We start from the raw sequence: 6,118 nt of genomic DNA on the forward strand, positions 1-6,118 counted from the left end.
AACTTCACTCGACGCCCGAGCTGGAAGTTGTGAATACCGCCTCTCCAGGCTTAGCTTCGCTTGCCGCCCAAGCTGGAAGCTGTGAGTACCGCCTCTCCAGGCTCTGCTTCGGTGCTTCTGACATTCTAGGCAGTTGAGTTTGCCCTCTCCAGGGTTAGCTTCGCTTGCCGCCCAAGCTGGAAGCTGTGAGTACCGCCTCTCCAGGGTCTGCTTCGGTGCTTCTGACATCCTAGGCAGCTGAGTTTGCCCTCTCCAGGGTTAGCTTCGCTTGCCGCCCAAGCTGGAAGCTGTGAGTACCGCCTCTCCAGGCTCTGCTTCGGTGCTTCTGACATCCTAGGCAGTTGAGTTTGCCCTCTCCAGGGTTAGCTTCGCTTGCCGCCCAAGCTGGAAGCTGTGAGTACTGCCTCTCCAGGCTCTGCTTCGGTGCTTCTGACATCCTAGGCAGTTGAGTTTGCCCTCTCCAGGGTTAGCTTCGCTTGCCGCCCAAGCTGGAAGCTGTGAGTACCGCCTCTCCAGGCTCAACTTCACTCGACGCCCGAGCTGGAAGTTGTGAGTACCGCCTCTCCAGGCTTTACCTCCGTGTTCTTGACAACCTCGGGGTAGTTGCATACCTCCGTGTTCCTGACAACCGGGTAGCGTGAGTTTGCCCTCTCCAGGGATTTGTGATGATTTTGTCTCCACAGTCCACGATGCTGCTTTGACGATTGTTTTTTATTTTTGTGCCACTGAGGGCTGGATAACGCAGGGATCCGTCTAGGGGATGTGCAGTTACTCATAGGTTCTTGTGTCCCAACTTTCCTTTGCGTAGTTGGTGCCCATTGAGGAATTTCTGTTTCCTTGGGGTGTAGACACGAAGATGCTCTTTCTGATGTGAGCGGTGCCTTATGGTTGGCTAACGTCCTTTTGACGGTGGTGGAGTATCCCGGTTATCCTTATTCGGGTGACTCTTTTGGATTTTCTGATTTTTGCTGCCTCTGTGTAGGCTGTTATCCGCTGGGGATTCTGGATGTTGATTTTTGATTGACCTCTTCTGTTAGGCAAATCATCTTGATGTTTAGTGGTTTGGCTAGATGCCGAATTCCGCTTGGGGAATATTTATTTTTTTTTATTTTTCTCCTTTTGTAAGGGTGCCTCTTGAGTAGGCGACTGGGGATTTGGGGATTTTATGTATCCCAGAGTATTATTTAGAAAGCCTCTTCAGGCTTAGCTTCACTCTTTGTTTTGAGTTGGAAAGCTATCTTCCACTGAAGAAGTTTAAGTCCTTTCGACTTGGATATTCTGTTTAGATCATGCTTCCGTTGGGGAATTTCGATGATCTGGCCTTGATAGCTTTCACTGGGAAATTTGGTCCAAGGGTGGAAGCTGAGATATCTCTGGGGAGTATTATTTCGGCGAGCCTCTCCAGGCTCAGTTATTCTGTGGGAGTATTATTTCGGCAAGCCTCTCCAGGCTCAATTATTCTGAGAGAGTATTATTTCGGCAAGCCTCTCCAGGCTCAATTATTCTGTATGATGAGAGAGTATTGTTTCTGCAAGCCTCTCCAGGCTTAGTTATTCTGTACAATTTTGCTGGATTTTCTGTATTTTGCCTTTTTTGTCGTTTTTGGCTTTTTCTGTATTTTTTTTTGCCTTTTTTGTCATTTTTTTTTGGCTTTTTCTGTATTTTTGCCTTTTCTGTTGATTTGCGGCCCTTTCTGTTGACCGCTGCCATACACAAGCAATTTTTCCTATTTTCTATTTTATGCAATTGCCTTATGATAAGGTCTTTGAATGTGCAACTAATGTGTGTGATGCACAAATGCAAGTTTTATTATTTAATGTTTTTAGAAAAATGAATGGCTCTCCCTATCCTCCTTTTCTTGGAGGAACTTCTGTCATTGACGTGAGGGAATATTTTTGTGAGCCTTTTTACGCAGGAGATTACGGATTTTATAGGAACCCCTCCCATTTTCTTTTATTGACCGATTATTAAGGAATTTCATACAATTTTTTAGAAATACCAATTTAGAGGCATAATCACATGGTCAAGAGAGAAAAGAAATGAATAGATATTTTATTAATATTCACAAGTGTTTTTACAGAAAGATATACAGAAGGAAATTTCTGAAGAATGGCTGGCCTGGGTAGGCTATTTACATTGGGCTTAACAATTATATCTGTAATTGTTGCTCCGTACGTTCTCCTAGTTGTTTCGGGTGATATGCCTGAGTCAGGAGTGTAGACACTGCAAGACGCTTGCTTCTAGAAGATAATCACATGAATCGCCTTTCGGTTTTCGATTCAAGTGATCGTTGCTTGCTTTATTTTTATGTCTTATTCTTTTGCCCCTAACTTTTGCCTAGGACGTATCCTAGCGGGGGTGATTTTGCCTTTGTTTTGCCTAGTACCCTTGTACTGGCGGGCTTTTATTTTGCCCTAACTTTTGCCTAGGACGCCCTTTTCGGGTTTTCGTCCTAGCGGGCCTGTGCAAGCAACGTCTTCAAGTGTAATACTTCTTTACCACGTCAGCGTTGACTGGGTATCGAAGTTCTTCTCCATCCATGTCCGTGAGGATCAGTGCTCCTCCTGAGAAGGCTCGCCTCACCACATATGGTCCTTCGTAATTTGGGGCCCACTTTCCGATTTTGTCCTTTTGAGCTGGTAGCAACTTTTTCATTACCAGTTCTCCCTCATGATAGACTCGAGGGTGGACTTTCTTGTCAAAAGCCTTTTTGATCTTTCTCTGATAGGCTTGACCATGGCATATGGCGTTCAGCCGTTTTTCTTCAATAAGGTTTAACTGGTCATACCGGCTTTGAACCCATTCTGCTTCGGAAAGTTTTGCTTCCATGATTACCCTCAGAGAGGGTATTTCGACTTCGACGGGTAGAACTGCCTCCATCCCATAGACAAGGGAGAATGGAGTAGCTCCGGTAGATGTGCGTACGGAAGTCCTATAACCATGGAGAGCGAAGGGTAACATCTCGTGCCAATCTTTAAATGAGACAACCATTTTTTGCACTATTTTCTTGATGTTTTTATTGGCTGCCTCGACTGCCCCATTCATCTTTGGCCGATATGGGGAAGAGTTGTGGTGTTGGATCTTGAATTCTTGGCACAGTTCTCCCACCATTTTTTTATTCAAATTGGATCCATTATCAGTGATGATCTTATCAGGAATACCGTATCTGCATATCATATTCTTTTTGATGAAGGATGTTACCACCTTTCGGGTCACATGAGCATACGATGCCGCTTCTACCCATTTGGTGAAATAGTCAATGGCCACAAGAATGAATCTGTGCCCATTGGATGCTTTCGGCTCAATGGGTCCAATAACATCCATGCCCCACATTGAGAATGGCCAAGGCGAAGCCAATACGTTGAGTGGGGTTGGTGGGATATGAATATTGTCGGCGTATGCTTGACATTTATGGCATTTTCGCACATATTGGTAACAATCCTTTTCCATGGTCGACCAATAATATCCCGCCCTGAGGATCTTTTTAGCCATTGCGGGCCCGGGAATGTGGGTACCAAAAACCCCCTCATGAACTTCTTTGATCATGTTTTGAGCTTCGACTTGGTCTACACATCTCAACAAGACCGAGTCATAATTTTTCTTGTAGAGGGTTTCGCCGACTAGCAAAAATCCCATGGCCCTTCTTTGGATATGCTTCTTGTCATTATCACTGGCCATATCAAGATATTCCCCTTTTGTCAAATATTGCTTGATGTCATGGAACCATGGATGATCATCAACTACTTCATCTATCAGAAGGCAAAACGCTTGCTTATCATGTCTCCGGATATTGATGATGGGCATTTCATGCTCATTATCCAAGGCGAACATTGATGATAGTGTAGCAAGAGCGTCGGCAAACTGATTTTCCTCCCTTGGAATGTATTCAAAGACGACACTTTGGAAGAGTTGTGTCAAATCTTTGATGTGCTCAACATATGGTATCAATTTGGGATTTCGGACTTCCCATTCACCTCGTAATTGGTAGATGACTAGGGCCGAATCACCAAACACTTTGAGCTTTAAGATACCATTGTTGATGGCTGCTTGGATTCCCAACGCGCAAGCCTCGTATTCTGCCATATTGTTTGTACAATCGAAGTTGAGTCTTGCCGTTATGGGAATGTGTTTTCCTTGTGGAGAGATTAGCACTGTGCCAATCCCTCGTCCAAGCATGTTGGAGGCTCCATCAAAATACATGGTCCATGCATCATCTTTAAGCTCTTCATGTTGTAGATGCATTATATGCTCATTGGGGAAATCATCCTGAAGGGATTGGTAGTCGTTGGTCGGCCCATGTGCTAGGTAATCAGCTAGGGTGCTGCCCTTGATGGCCTTTTGTGTGACATGTATTATGTCAAATTCTGATAACTGTACTTGCCATCGGGCAATCTTCCCAGTGATTATTGGTTTGTCGAACACGTACTTGATTGGATCCATTTTGGAAACCAACCAAGTAGTATGCCTTATCATATACTGCCTGAGCCGTTGTGTTGCCCACGCTAACGCGCAGCATGTCTTTTCTAATGGCGTGTAGCGGGTTTCATAATCGAGAAATTTCTTGCTCAAGTAGTAGATGGCTCGTTCTTTCTTTCCAGTTTCGTCTTGTTGTCCTAGCACAACTCCCATGGACTCATCGAGCACAGTTAGATAGAGGATCAATGGTCTTCCCTCGACATGTGGCACCAATACCGGTGGATTGGCCAAGCACTGTTTGATCTTATCAAAAGCTTGTTGACAATTTTCATCCCAAACTTCGGAATGATTCTTGCGCAACAGCTTGAATATTGGCTTGCACGTGTCAGTCAACTGTGCGATGAACCTTGCGACGTAGTTCACCCTGCCGAGGAATCCTCTAATTTCTTTCTCAGTTTTAGGAGTAGGCATTTCCATTATTGCCTTTACTTTATCGGGGTCCACCTCTATGCCTTTTTCACTGACGATGAACCCGAGAAGCTTACCCGACCGGACTCCGAAAGTACACTTAGCCGGATTTAGCTTAAGCTGATACTTGCGAAGCCGATTGAATAATTTTCTCAAATATTGGACATGGTCCATCTCATCTTTTGACTTTGCGATCATGTCATCCACATATACTTCAATTTCTTTGTGGATCATATCATGGAATAACGTCACCATCGCTCGTTGATAGGTGGCACCCGCATTCTTGAGTCCAAAAGGCATTACCCTGTAGCAAAAAGTACCCCAGGGTTTAATGAAGGAAGTCTTCTCGCGGTCTTCCACATTCATCTTGATTTGGTTGTACCCAGAGTACCCATCCATGAAGGAATAAAGTGTGTTTGTGGCTGTATGATCCACCAATGTATCGATGTGTGGTAAGGGAAAATCGTCCTTTGGACTAGCACGATTAAGATCCCTGTAGTCAACACAAACTCTAACCTTTCCATTCTTTTTAATGACCGGCACTATGTTAGCCAGCCATTCGGGATACTGGGATACAATCAGGAACCCCGCGTCTAATTGTTTTTCTACCTCCTCCTTGATCTTTAAAGACCATTCGGGCTTGACTCGTCGGAGCTTTTGTTTGACGGGTCGAAACCCTTCTTTCAGTGGTAATTTGTGCTCGACGATATTAGAGTCCAAACCGGGCATATCATGGTACGACCATGCAAATACATCTTTGTATTCCTTTAACAACTGGATCAATTGCTCCCTTATTTCATCACTGATATGGGTTCCAATATTGACCTCTTTTATTTCTTGGCCTTGCCCCAAATTCACGGTCTCCAATTTTTCTTGATGCGGTTGGAGTAGACGAGCCTCTTGATCTAGCAGTCTTTGCAAGTCCGGAGAAATGGTCTCCTCATCACTGTCCAACTCAACCCATTCATCCTCAACTTTCGGATCCCGGTCGGAGCGAACAATCACAGACATAATTGTTTTATTGGTTCTGTTTAGGTTTAGAATTTATTAATATTAATGAGAGAAAGAGAGGAAAGAACAAATGAGAGAATAATGTGTGAAAAATGCCTCTTTATTGATATGTATTAAAATTTGTACAAAGACCCTTATTTACATGAAAAGGTTCTCATGATCTCGGGTACTGATCACGAGTCCCTAAAAGAAAAGAAAAATATGGAGGGGCCCTATTGTGGCT

Source organism: Cajanus cajan, chromosome 1 (genome assembly GCF_000230855.2).
Source record: "Cajanus cajan strain Asha chromosome 1, NIPB_CcT2T_4, whole genome shotgun sequence".
Classification (NCBI taxonomy): Eukaryota; Viridiplantae; Streptophyta; class Magnoliopsida; order Fabales; family Fabaceae; genus Cajanus; species Cajanus cajan.